The sequence below is a fragment of the Lathyrus oleraceus genome, chromosome 3 (genome assembly GCF_024323335.1).
Source record: "Lathyrus oleraceus cultivar Zhongwan6 chromosome 3, CAAS_Psat_ZW6_1.0, whole genome shotgun sequence".
Lineage (NCBI taxonomy): Eukaryota > Viridiplantae > Streptophyta > Magnoliopsida > Fabales > Fabaceae > Lathyrus > Lathyrus oleraceus.
In genome coordinates this window covers 491,106,153-491,120,060 of record NC_066581.1, presented here as the reverse complement: position 1 = coordinate 491,120,060, position 13,908 = coordinate 491,106,153, and the positions used below count along the sequence as shown (strand labels likewise).

Sequence of the window (13,908 nt, the reverse complement as noted above, 5' to 3'; positions counted from 1 at the left end):
ATGAACAATCTTAGTTGTGGTCATTACCGTCCTGGTACTCGATCTCATAAGATGATTTTCACACACGTTTGTTGCTTGGACTTCTAAAAAATGAAGGAGTTGTCTAAAAATATTCAAAAATCAGTGATGGACTTCCTTATATCTTAGCTAATGGCCCAATCATAAATAAAAAAAGTCTTGATTCTCACAACTACTTTCAAGTTAGCAGTTGTTGGTTGGTTCGGGAATTGACTGAGTTGTTGGACTGTGTATGAAAGGTCTAGATAGTCTTGTGTTAGTGAGGTAAATAAGTGATTCCACCAAATTTCTATAAGGTGTGAGATTAGTCCAAATTTATCCATAAACTATTGGTGTAAGACTCATAGGCCAACATATTTATGATTAATGTATTTAAAACTTGTATCAAGTTGATTATTTATAATAAAAATACATTTTTATTATGTTTATTTTCAAAGTAATTTGTTTTTTATAGTATTTAATTGGTTTCATGGAACATTAAGTGTGACTTAAATGTGAGACATCATTAAATATAAAGATATCACTCTAAAAGTATCTATATGTATGTCTTACTATCTAATATAGCAACGCCAATGCATAGAGAATGTTATAAGTAATATTTATATTGGAATGACCCGCGATAAGAATACTACATAGTTTGTTATTTAAGTCTCATAAGTTATTTTTATAATCACAGTGGTGTATGTTACCATTTGACCGGAAACCATTAAGTCCAAACAAAAGGACATTGAGGAGTTAATCATTTTAGTAGCGTCAAACATTATTTGTCATAAGACGATTATAAAGTCAGTTAACTAGGTATTCAATGAGTCATGTGGATGGACATGAGCGGCCTGGAAGGATTTTTCTCATCCTACATATGCATGAGTAATATCTACATACTCCTTAATTAAGTTTGATTTTAAAATGCATTATCATGCTGAAATAAATGAATATGCGATATTGAGCTTATTTGTTAATACTAAGTACACTCGGGCATCAAGAAACATAATATTGAATTATACAGGGGAGGTAAGAATTATGTCTTGTGTTAGGTATACATATAAGGGAAAAACAATAATTATACATATGATCATTATCGTATAAAGGTTATATGAGATCACATGAAATTATGGTTAATTGGAAAGCAATGATGTCTGGCTAGACACCCTCTCTCTATTTATAATATTAAGTAAATTATTTAACATTATTATCAATGTTACGAGAACGTAAAAGGTCGCGCACGTAAGGATAAATAAACGAGAGATAAAATAAATTAATAAGATACATTTATGATTTTGTGGTACATTGTTACGATACACTAATGTTAATTAGGAAAATACGGCCCACGGGAAGCTAGCATAGGGTGAGTATTGTATACGTGTTTAAATTTAATAAACAATAACAACATTGAGACAGTTTGGCTGAGAGGTCTAAGGTGCCAGATTTAGGCTCTGGTCCTAAAGGGCGTGGGTTCAAATCCCATAGCTGTCAACTTTTTCTTGTTTCTGTCATTTCGTTCCAAGTATTAAATAGACTAGGTTGGGGAAATTTTCTTAATATTGGTTCACTTTAGTTATAAATAAAAATTTGGTTCACCAAACAATTTATTTGGGTCGATATGATTTTATAAAACTATACCGGTTCAATTTGTTTCTTTTGAATCCTTCTTATGCTATAATAATTCGATTCAATTCAAAATTTTGACATAATTAACTATGAACAATCTTAAATGAAGGAGTTGTCTAAAAATATTCAAAAATCAGTGATGGATTTCCTTATATCTTAGCTAATGGCCCAATCATAAATACAAAAAGTCTTGATTCTCACAACTACTTTCAAGTTAGCAGTTGTTGGTTGGTTCGGGAATTGACTGAGTTGTTGGACTGTGTATGAAAGGTCTAGATAGTCTTGTGTTAGTGAGGTAAATAAGTTATTCCACCAAATTTGTATAAGGTGTGAGATTAGTCCAAATTTATCCATAAACTATTGGTGTAAGACTCATAGGCCAACATATTTATGATTAATGTATTTAAAACTTGTATCAAGTTAATTATTTATAATAAAAATACATTTTTATTATGTTTATTTTCAAAGTTATTAGTTTTTTATAGTATTTAATTGGTTTCATGGAACATTAAGTGTGACTTAAATGTGAGACATCATTAAATATAAAGATATCACTCTAAAAGTATCTATATGTATGTCTTACTATCGAATATAGCAACGTCAATGCATAGAGAATGTTATAAGTAATATTTATATTAGAATGACACGCGATAAGAATACTACATAGTTTGTTTTGTAAGTCTCATAAGTTATTTTTATAATCACAGTGGTGTATGCTACCATTTGACCAGAAACCATTAAGTCCATACAAAAGGACATTGAGGAGTTAATCATTTTAGTAGCGTCAAACATTATTTGTCATAAGACGATTATAAAGTCAGTTAACTAGGTATTCAATGAGTCATGTGGATGGACATGAGCGGACTGGAAGGATTTTTCTCATCCTACATATGCATGAGTAATATCTACATACTCCTTAATTAAGTTTGATTTTAAAATGCATTATCATGCTGAAATAAATGAATATGCGATATTGAGCTTATTTGTTAATACTAAGTACACTCGGGCATCAAGAAACATAATATTGAATTATACAGGGGAGGTAAGAATTATGTCTTGTGTTAGGTATACATATAAGGGCAAAACAATAATTATACATATGATCATTATCGTATAAAGGTTATATGAGATCACATGAAATTATGGTTAATTGGAAAGCAATGATGTCTGGCTAGACACCCTCTCTCTATTTATAATATTAAGTAAATTATTTAACATTATTGTCAATGTTACGAGAACGTAAAAGGTCGCACACGTAAGGATAAATAAACGAGAGATAACATTCTCTATACGATATGCATGAGTAATATCTACATACTCCTTAATTAAGTTTGATTTTAAAATGCATTATCATGCTGAAATAAATGAATATGCGATATTGAGCTTATTTGTTAATACTAAGTACACTCGGGCATCAAGAAACATAATATTGAATTATACAGGGGAGGTAAGAATTATGTCTTGTGTTAGGTATACATATAAGGGCAAAACAATAATTATACATATGATCATTATCGTATAAAGGTTATATGAGATCACATGAAATTATGGTTAATTGGAAAGCAATGATGTCTGGCTAGACACCCTCTCTCTATTTATAATATTAAGTAAATTATTTAACATTATTGTCAATGTTACGAGAACGTAAAAGGTCGCACACGTAAGGATAAATAAACGAGAGATAAAATAAATTAATAAGATACATTTATGATTTTGTGGTACATTGTTACGATACACTAATGTTAATTAGGAAAATACGGCCCACGGGAAGCTAGCATAGGGTGAGTATTGTATACGTGTTTAAATTTAATAAACAATAACAACATTGAGACAGTTTGGCCGAGTGGTCTAAGGCGCCAGATATAGGCTCTGGTCCGAAAGGGCTGTGGGTTCAAATCCCACAAGTGTCAACTTTTTCTTGTTTCTGTCATTTCGTTCCAAATTATAATTTACTGTATTCAATAGACTAGGTTGGGGAAATTTTCTTAATATTGGTTCACTTTAGTTATAAATAAAAATTTGGTTCACCAAACAATTTATTTGGGTCGATATGATTTTATAAAACTATACCGGTTCAATTTGTTTCATTTGAATCCCACTTATGCTATAATAATTCGATTCAATTCAAAATTTTGACATAATTAACTATGAACAATCTTAGTTGTGGTCATTACCGTCCTGGTACTCGATCTCATAAGATGATTTTCACACACGTTTGTTGCTTGGACTTCTAAAAATGAAGGAGTTGTCTAAAAATATTCAAAAATCAGTGATGGACTTCCTTATATCTTAGCTAATGGCCCAATCATAAATAAAAAAAGTCTTGATTCTCACAACTACTTTCAAGTTAGCAGTTGTTGGTTGGTTCGGGAATTGACTGAGTTGTTGGACTGTGTATGAAAGGTCTAGATAGTCTTGTGTTGGTGAGGTAAATAAGTGATTCCACCAAATTTCTATAAGGTGTGAGATTAGTCCAAATTTATCCATAAACTATTGGTGTAAGACTCATAGGCCAACATATTTATGATTAATGTATTTAAAACTTGTATCAAGTTGATTATTTATAATAAAAATACATTTTTATTATGTTTATTTTCAAAGTAATTTGTTTTTTATAGTATTTAATTTGTTTCATGGAACATTAAGTGTGACTTAAATGTGAGACATCATTAAATATAAAGATATCACTCTAAAAGCATCTATATGTATGTCTTACTATCTAATATAGCAACGCCAATGCATAGAGAATGTTATAAGTAATATTTATATTGGAATGACCCGCGATAAGAATACTACATAGTTTGTTATTTAAGTCTCATAAGTTATTTTTATAATCACAGTGGTGTATGTTACCATTTGACCGGAAACCATTAAGTCCAAACAAAAGGACATTGAGGAGTTAATCATTTTACTAGCGTCAAACATTGTTTGTCATAAGACGATTATAAAGTCAGTTAACTAGGTATTCAATGAGTCATGTGGATGGACATGAGCGGCCTGGAAGGATTTTTCTCATCCTACATATGCATGAGTAATATCTACATACTCCTTAATTAAGTTTGATTTTAAAATGCATTATCATGCTGAAATAAATGAATATGCGATATTGAGCTTATTTGTTAATACTAAGTACACTCGGGCATCAAGAAACATAATATTGAATTATACAGGGGAGGTAAGAATTATGTCTTGTGTTAGGTATACATATAAGGGAAAAACAATAATTATACATATGATCATTATCGTATAAAGGTTATATGAGATCACATGAAATTATGGTTAATTGGAAAGCAATGATGTCTGGCTAGACACCCTCTCTCTATTTATAATATTAAGTAAATTATTTAACATTATTATCAATGTTACGAGAACGTAAAAGGTCGCACACGTAAGGATAAATAAACGAGAGATAAAATAAATTAATAAGATACATTTATGATTTTGTGGTACATTATTACGATACACTAATGTTAATTAGGAAAATACGGCCCACGGGAAGCTAGCATAGGGTGAGTATTGTATACGTGTTTAAATTTAATAAACAATAACAACATTGAGACAGTTTGGCTGAGAGGTCTAAGGTGCCAGATTTAGGCTCTGGTCCGAAAGGGCGTGGGTTCAAATCCCATAGCTGTCAACTTTTTCTTGTTTCTGTCATTTCGTTCCAAGTATTAAATAGACTAGGTTGGGGAAATTTTCTTAATATTGGTTCACTTTAGTTATAAATAAAAATTTGGTTCACCAAACAATTTATTTGGGTCGATATGATTTTATAAAACTATACCGGTTCAATTTGTTTCTTTTGAATCCTTCTTATGCTATAATAATTCGATTCAATTCAAAATTTTGACATAATTAACTATGAACAATCTTAAATGAAGGAGTTGTCTAAAAATATTCAAAAATCAGTGATGGATTTCCTTATATCTTAGCTAATGGCCCAATCATAAATACAAAAAGTCTTGATTCTCACAACTACTTTCAAGTTAGCAGTTGTTGGTTGGTTCGGGAATTGACTGAGTTGTTGGACTGTGTATGAAAGGTCTAGATAGTCTTGTGTTGGTGAGGTAAATAAGTTATTCCACCAAATTTGTATAAGGTGTGAGATTAGTCCAAATTTATCCATAAACTATTGGTGTAAGACTCATAGGCCAACATATTTATGATTAATGTATTTAAAACTTGTATCAAGTTAATTATTTATAATAAAAATACATTTTTATTATGTTTATTTTCAAAGTTATTAGTTTTTTATAGTATTTAATTGGTTTCATGGAACATTAAGTGTGACTTAAATGTGAGACATCATTAAATATAAAGATATCACTCTAAAAGTATCTATATGTATGTCTTACTATCGAATATAGCAACGTCAATGCATAGAGAATGTTATAAGTAATATTTATATTAGAATGACACGCGATAAGAATACTACATAGTTTGTTTTGTAAGTCTCATAAGTTATTTTTATAATCACAGTGGTGTATGCTACCATTTGACCAGAAACCATTAAGTCCATACAAAAGGACATTGAGGAGTTAATCATTTTAGTAGCGTCAAACATTATTTGTCATAAGACGATTATAAAGTCAGTTAACTAGGTATTCAATGAGTCATGTGGATGGACATGAGCGGCCTGGAAGGATTTTTCTCATCCTACATATGCATGAGTAATATCTACATACTCCTTAATTAAGTTTGATTTTAAAATGCATTATCATGCTGAAATAAATGAATATGCGATATTGAGCTTATTTGTTAATACTAAGTACACTCGGGCATCAAGAAACATAATATTGAATTATACAGGGGAGGTAAGAATTATGTCTTGTGTTAGGTATACATATAAGGGCAAAACAATAATTATACATATGATCATTATCGTATAAAGGTTATATGAGATCACATGAAATTATGGTTAATTGGAAAGCAATGATGTCTGGCTAGACACCCTCTCTCTATTTATAATATTAAGTAAATTATTTAACATTATTATCAATGTTACGAGAACGTAAAAGGTCGCACACGTAAGGATAAATAAACGAGAGATAAAATAAATTAATAAGATACATTTATGATTTTGTGGTACATTGTTACGATACACTAATGTTAATTAGGAAAATACGGCCCACGGGAAGCTAGCATAGGGTGAGTATTGTATACGTGTTTAAATTTAATAAACAATAACAACATTGAGACAGTTTGGCCGAGTGGTCTAAGGCGCCAGATTTAGGCTCTGGTCCGAAAGGGCTGTGGGTTCAAATCCCACAAGTGTCAAGTTTTTCTTGTTTCTGTCATTTCGTTCCAAATTATAATTTACTGTATTAAATAGACTAGGTTGGTCATTACCGTCCTGGTACTCGATCTCATAAGATGATTTTCACACACGTTTGTTGCTTGGACTTCTAAAAAATGAAGGAGTTGTCTAAAAATATTCAAAAATCAGTGATGGACTTCCTTATATCTTAGCTAATGGCCCAATCATAAATAAAAAAAGTCTTGATTCTCACAACTACTTTCAAGTTAGCAGTTGTTGGTTGGTTCTGAGTTGTTGGACTGTGTATGAAAGGTCTAGATATTCTTGTGTTAGTGAGGTAAATAAGTGATTCCACCAAATTTCTATAAGGTGTGAGATTAGTCCAAATTTATCCATAAACTATTGGTGTAAGACTCATAGGCCAACATATTTATGATTAATGTATTTAAAACTTGTATCAAGTTGATTATTTATAATAAAAATACATTTTTATTATGTTTATTTTCAAAGTAATTTGTTTTTTATAGTATTTAATTTGTTTCATGGAACATTAAGTGTGACTTAAATGTGAGACATCATTAAATATAAAGATATCACTCTAAAAGTATCTATATGTATGTCTTACTATCTAATATAGCAACGCCAATGCATAGAGAATGTTATAAGTAATATTTATATTGGAATGACCCGCGATAAGAATACTACATAGTTTGTTATTTAAGTCTCATAAGTTATTTTTATAATCACAGTGGTGTATGTTACCATTTGACCGGAAACCATTAAGTCCATACAAAAGGACATTGAGGAGTTAATCATTTTAGTAGCGTCAAACATTGTTTGTCATAAGACGATTATAAAGTCAGTTAACTAGGTATTCAATGAGTCATGTGGATGGACATGAGCGGCCTGGAAGGATTTTTCTCATCCTACATATGCATGAGTAATATCTACATATTCCTTAATTAAGTTTGATTTTAAAATGCATTATCATGCTGAAATAAATGAATATGCGGTATTGAGCTTATTTGTTAATACTAAGTACACTCGGGCATCAAGAAACATAATATTCAATTATACAGGGGAGGTAAGAATTATGTCTTGTGTTAGGTATACATATAAGGGAAAAACAATAATTATACATATGATCATTATCGTATAAAGGTTATATGAGATCACATGAAATTATGGTTAATTGGAAAGCAATGATGTCTGGCTAGACACCCTCTCTTTATTTATAATATTAAGTAAATTATTTAACATTATTGTCAATGTTACGAGAACGTAAAAGGTCGCACACGTAAGGATAAATAAACGAGAGATAAAATAAATTAATAAGATACATTTATGATTTTGTGGTACATTGTTACGATACACTAATGTTAATTAGGAAAATACGGCCCACGGGAAGCTAGCATAGGGTGAGTATTGTATACGTGTTTAAATTTAATATACAATAACAACATTGAGACAGTTTAACTGAGAGGTCTAAGGTGCCAGATTTAGGCTCTGGTCCGAAAGGGCGTGGGTTCAAATCCCATAGCTGTCAACTTTTTCTTGTTTCTGTCATTTCGTTCCAAGTATTAAATAGACTAGGTTGGGGAAATTTTCTTAATATTGGTTCACTTTAGTTATAAATAAAAATTTGGTTCACCAAACAATTTATTTGGGTCGATATGATTTTATAAAACTATACCGGTTCAATTTGTTTCTTTTGAATCCTTCTTATGCTATAATAATTCGATTCAATTCAAAATTTTGACATAATTAACTATGAACAATCTTAAATGAAGGAGTTGTCTAAAAATATTCAAAATCAGTGATGGATTTCCTTATATCTTAGCTAATGGCCCAATCATAAATACAAAAAGTCTTGATTCTCACAACTACTTTCAAGTTAGCAGTTGTTGGTTGGTTCGGGAATTGACTGAGTTGTTGGACTGTGTATGAAAGGTCTAGATAGTCTTGTGTTAGTGAGGTAAATAAGTTATTCCACCAAATTTGTATAAGGTGTGAGATTAGTCCAAATTTATCCATAAACTATTGGTGTAAGACTCATAGGCCAACATATTTATGATTAATGTATTTAAAACTTGTATCAAGTTAATTATTTATAATAAAAATACATTTTTATTATGTTTATTTTCAAAGTTATTAGTTTTTTATAGTATTTAATTGGTTTCATGGAACATTAAGTGTGACTTAAATGTGAGACATCATTAAATATAAAGATATCACTCTAAAAGTATCTATATGTATGTCTTACTATCGAATATAGCAACGTCAATGCATAGAGAATGTTATAAGTAATATTTATATTAGAATGACCCGCGATAAGAATACTACATAGTTTGTTTTGTAAGTCTCATAAGTTATTTTTATAATCACAGTGGTGTATGCTACCATTTGACCGGAAACCATTAAGTCCATACAAAAGGACATTGAGGAGTTAATCATTTTAGTAGCGTCAAACATTATTTGTCATAAGACGATTATAAAGTCAGTTAACTAGGTATTCAATGAGTCATGTGGATGGACATGAGCGGCCTGGAAGGATTTTTCTCATCCTACATATGCATGAGTAATATCTACATACTCCTTAATTAAGTTTGATTTTAAAATGCATTATCATGCTGAAATAAATGAATATGCGATATTGAGCTTATTTGTTAATACTAAGTACACTCGGGCATCAAGAAACATAATATTGAATTATACAGGGGAGGTAAGAATTATGTCTTGTGTTAGGTATACATATAAGGGCAAAACAATAATTATACATATGATCATTATCGTATAAAGGTTATATGAGATCACATGAAATTATGGTTAATTGGAAAGCAATGATGTCTGGCTAGACACCCTCTCTCTATTTATAATATTAAGTAAATTATTTAACATTATTGTCAATGTTACGAGAACGTAAAAGGTCGCACACGTAAGGATAAATAAACGAGAGATAAAATAAATTAATAAGATACATTTATGATTTTGTGGTACATTGTTACGATACACTAATGTTAATTAGGAAAATACGGCCCACGGGAAGCTAGCATAGGGTGAGTATTGTATACGTGTTTAAATTTAATAAACAATAACAACATTGAGACAGTATGGCCGAGTGGTCTAAGGCGCCAGATTTAGGCTCTGGTCCGAAAGGGCTGTGGGTTCAAATCCCACAGCTGTCAACTTTTTCTTATTTCTGTCATTTCGTTCCAAATTATAATTTACTGTATTAAATAGACTAGGTTGGGGAAATTTTCTTAATATTGGTTCACTTTAGTTATAAATAAAAATTTGGTTCACCAAACAATTTATTTGTGTTGATATGATTTTATAAAACTATACCGGTTCAATTTGTTTCTTTTGAATCCTTCTTATGCTATAATAATTCGATTCAATTCAAAATTTTGACATAATTAACTATGAACAATCTTAGTTGTGGTCATTACCGTCCTGGTACTCGATCTCATACGATGATTTTCACACACGTTTGTTGCTTGGACTTCTAAAAAATGAAGGAGTTGTCTAAAAATATTCAAAAATCAGTGATGGACTTCCTTATATCTTAGCTAATGGCCCAATCATAAATACAAAAAGTCTTGATTCTCACAACTACTTTCAAGTTAGCAGTTGTTGGTTGGTTCGGGAATTGACTGAGTTGTTGGACTGTGTATGAAAGGTCTAGATAGTCTTGTGTTAGTGAGGTAAATAAGTGATTCCACCAAATTTCTATAAGGTGTGAGATTAGTCCAAATTTATCCATAAACTATTGGTGTAAGACTCATAGGCCAACATATTTATGATTAATGTATTTAAAACTTGTATCAAGTTGATTATTTATAATAAAAATACATTTTTATTATGTTTATTTTCAAAGTAATTAGTTTTTTATAGTATTTAATTAGTTTCATGGAACATTAAGTGTGACTTAAATGTGAGACATCATTAAATACAAAAGATATCACTCTAAAAGTATCTATATGTATGTCTTACTATCGAATATAGCAACGCCAATGCATAGAGAATGTTATAAGTAATATTTATATTGGAATGACCCGCGATAAGAATACTACATAGTTTGTTATGTAAGTCTCATAAGTTATTTTTATAATCACAGTGGTGTATGCTACCATTTGACCGGAAACCATTAAGTCCATACAAAAGGACATTGAGGAGTTAATCATTTTAGTAGCGTCAAACATTGTTTGTCATAAGACGATTATAAAGTCAGTTAACTAGGTATTCAATGAGTCATGTGGATGGACATGAGCGGCCTGGAAGGATTTTTCTCATCCTACATATGCATGAGTAATATCTACATACTCCTTAATTAAGTTTGATTTTAAAATGCATTATCATGCTGAAATAAATGAATATGCGATATTGAGCTTATTTGTTAATACTAAGTACACTCGGGCATCAAGAAACATAATATTGAATTATACAGGGGAGGTAAGAATTATGTCTTGTGTTAGGTATACATATAAGGGCAAAACAATAATTATACATATGATCATTATCGTATAAAGGTTATATGAGATCATATGAAATTATGGTTAATTGGAAAGCAATGATGTCTGGCTAGACACCCTCTCTCTATTTATAATATTAAGTAAATTATTTAACATTATTGTCAATGTTACGAGAACGTAAAAGGTCGCACACGTAAGGATAAATAAACGAGAGATAAAATAAATTAATAAGATACATTTATGATTTTGTGGTACATTGTTACGATACACTAATGTTAATTAGGAAAATACGGCCCATGGGAAGCTAGCATAGGGTGAGTATTGTATACGTGTTTAAATTTAATAAACGATACCAACATTGAGATAGTTTGGCCGAGAGGTCTAAGGTGCCAGATTTAGGCTCTGGTCCGAAAGGGCGTGGGTTCAAATCCCATAGCTGTCAACTTTTTCTTGTTTCTGTCATTTCGTTCCAAATTATAATTTAATCTATTAAATAGACTAGGTTGGGGAAATTTTCTTAATATTGGTTCACTTTAGTTATAAATAAAAATTTGGTTCACCAAACAATTTATTTGGGTCGATATGATTTTATAAAACTATACCGGTTCAATTTGTTTCTTTTGAATCCTTCTTATGCTATAATAATTCGATTCAATTCAAAATTTTGACATAATTAACTATGAACAATCTTAGTTGTGGTCATTACCGTCCTGGTACTCGATCTCATACGATGATTTTCACACACGTTTGTTGCTTAGACTTCTAAAAAATGAAGGAGTTGTCTAAAAATATTCAAAAATCAGTGATGGACTTCCGTATATCTTAGTTAATGGCCCAATCATAAATACAAAAAGTCTTGATTCTCACAACTACTTTCAAGTTAGCAGTTGGACTGTGTATGAAAGGTCTAGATAGTCTTGTGTTAGTGAGGTAAATAAGTGATTCCACCAAATTTCTATAAGGTGTGAGATTAGTCCAAATTTATCCATAAACTATTGGTGTAAGACTCATAGGCCAGCATATTTATGATTAATGTATTTAAAACTTGTATCAAGCTGATTATTTATAATAAAAATACATTTTTATTATGTTTATTTTCAAAGTTATTAGTTTTTTATAGTATTTAATTGGTTTCATGGAACATTAAGTGTGACTTAAATGTGAGACATCATTAAATATAAAGATATCACTCTAAAAGTATCTATATGTATGTCTTACTATCGAATATAGCAACGCCAATGCATAGAGAATGTTATAAGTAATATTTATATTGGAATGACCCGCGATAAGAATACTACATAGTTTGTTATGTAAGTCTCATAAGTTATTTTTATAATCACAGTGGTGTATGCTACCATTTGACCGGAAACCATTAAGTCCATACAAAAGGACATTGAGGAGTTAATCATTTTAGTAGCGTCAAACATTGTTTGTCATAAGACGATTATAAAGTCAGTTAACTAGGTATTCAATGAGTCATGTGGATGGACATGAGTGGTCTGGAAGGATTTTTCTCATCCTACATATGCATGAGTAATATCTACATACTCCTTAATTAAGTTTGATTTTAAAATGCATTATCATGCTGAAATAAATGAATATGCGATATTGAGCTTATTTGTTAATACTAAGTACACTCGGGCATCAAGAAACATAATATTGAATTATACAGGGGAGGTAAGAATTATGTCTTGTGTTAGGTATACATATAAGGGCAAAACAATAATTATACATATGATCATTATCGTATAAAGGTTATATGAGATCACATGAAATTATGGTTAATAGGAAAGCAATGATGTCTGGCTAGACACCCTCTCTCTATTTGTAATATTAAGTAAATTATTTAGCATTATTGTCAATGTTACGAGAACGTAAAAGGTCGCACACGTAAGGATAAATAAACAAGAGATAAAATAAATTAATAAGATACATTTATGATTTTGTGGTACATTGTTACGATACACTAATGTTAATTAGGAAAATACGGCCCACGGGAAGCTAGCATAGGGTGAGTATTGTATACGTGTTTAAATTTAATAAACAATAACAACATTGAGACAGATTGGCCGAGTGGTCTAAGGCGTCAGATTTAGGCTCTGGTCCGAAAGGGCTGTGGGTTCAAATCCCACAGCTGTCAACTTTTTCTTGTTTCTGTCATTTCGTTTAGACTTCTAAAAAATGAAGGAGTTGTCTAAAAATATTCAAAAATCAGTGATGGACTTCCGTATATCTTAGCTAATGGCCCAATCATAAATACAAAAAGTCTTGATTCTCACAACTACTTTCAAGTTAGCAGTTGTTGGTTGGTTCGGGAATTGACTGAGTTGTTGGACTGTGTATGAAAGGTCTAGATAGTCTTGTGTTAGTGAGGTAAATAAGTGATTCCACCAAATTTCTATAAGGTGTGAGATTAGTCCAAATTTATCCATAAACTATTGGCCTAAGACTCATAGGCCAACATATTTATGATTAATGTATTTAAAACTTGTATCAAGTTGATTATTTATAATAAAAATACATTTTTATTATGTTTATTTTCAAAGTAATTAG

General features: G+C 30.6%; 4 non-coding genes across 4 annotated transcripts; all 4 read left to right on the top strand.

Moving 5' to 3' along the window:
* The first annotated feature begins 1,411 nt into the window (after positions 1–1,411).
* On the top strand, positions 1,412–1,491 carry TRNAL-UAG (transfer RNA leucine (anticodon UAG)). The gene has a single exon. It is a non-coding gene; the product is annotated as a tRNA-Leu (tRNA).
* A 5,331-nt stretch (positions 1,492–6,822) lies between these two features.
* TRNAL-UAG (transfer RNA leucine (anticodon UAG)) lies at positions 6,823–6,903 on the top strand. The gene has a single exon. It is a non-coding gene; the product is annotated as a tRNA-Leu (tRNA).
* Positions 6,904–9,987: 3,084 nt separating this feature from the next.
* On the top strand, positions 9,988–10,068 carry TRNAL-UAG (transfer RNA leucine (anticodon UAG)). Its single transcript has one exon. It is a non-coding gene; the product is annotated as a tRNA-Leu (tRNA).
* A 3,346-nt stretch (positions 10,069–13,414) lies between these two features.
* TRNAL-UAG (transfer RNA leucine (anticodon UAG)) lies at positions 13,415–13,495 on the top strand. Its single transcript has one exon. It is a non-coding gene; the product is annotated as a tRNA-Leu (tRNA).
* The last annotated feature ends 413 nt before the right edge of the window (positions 13,496–13,908 follow it).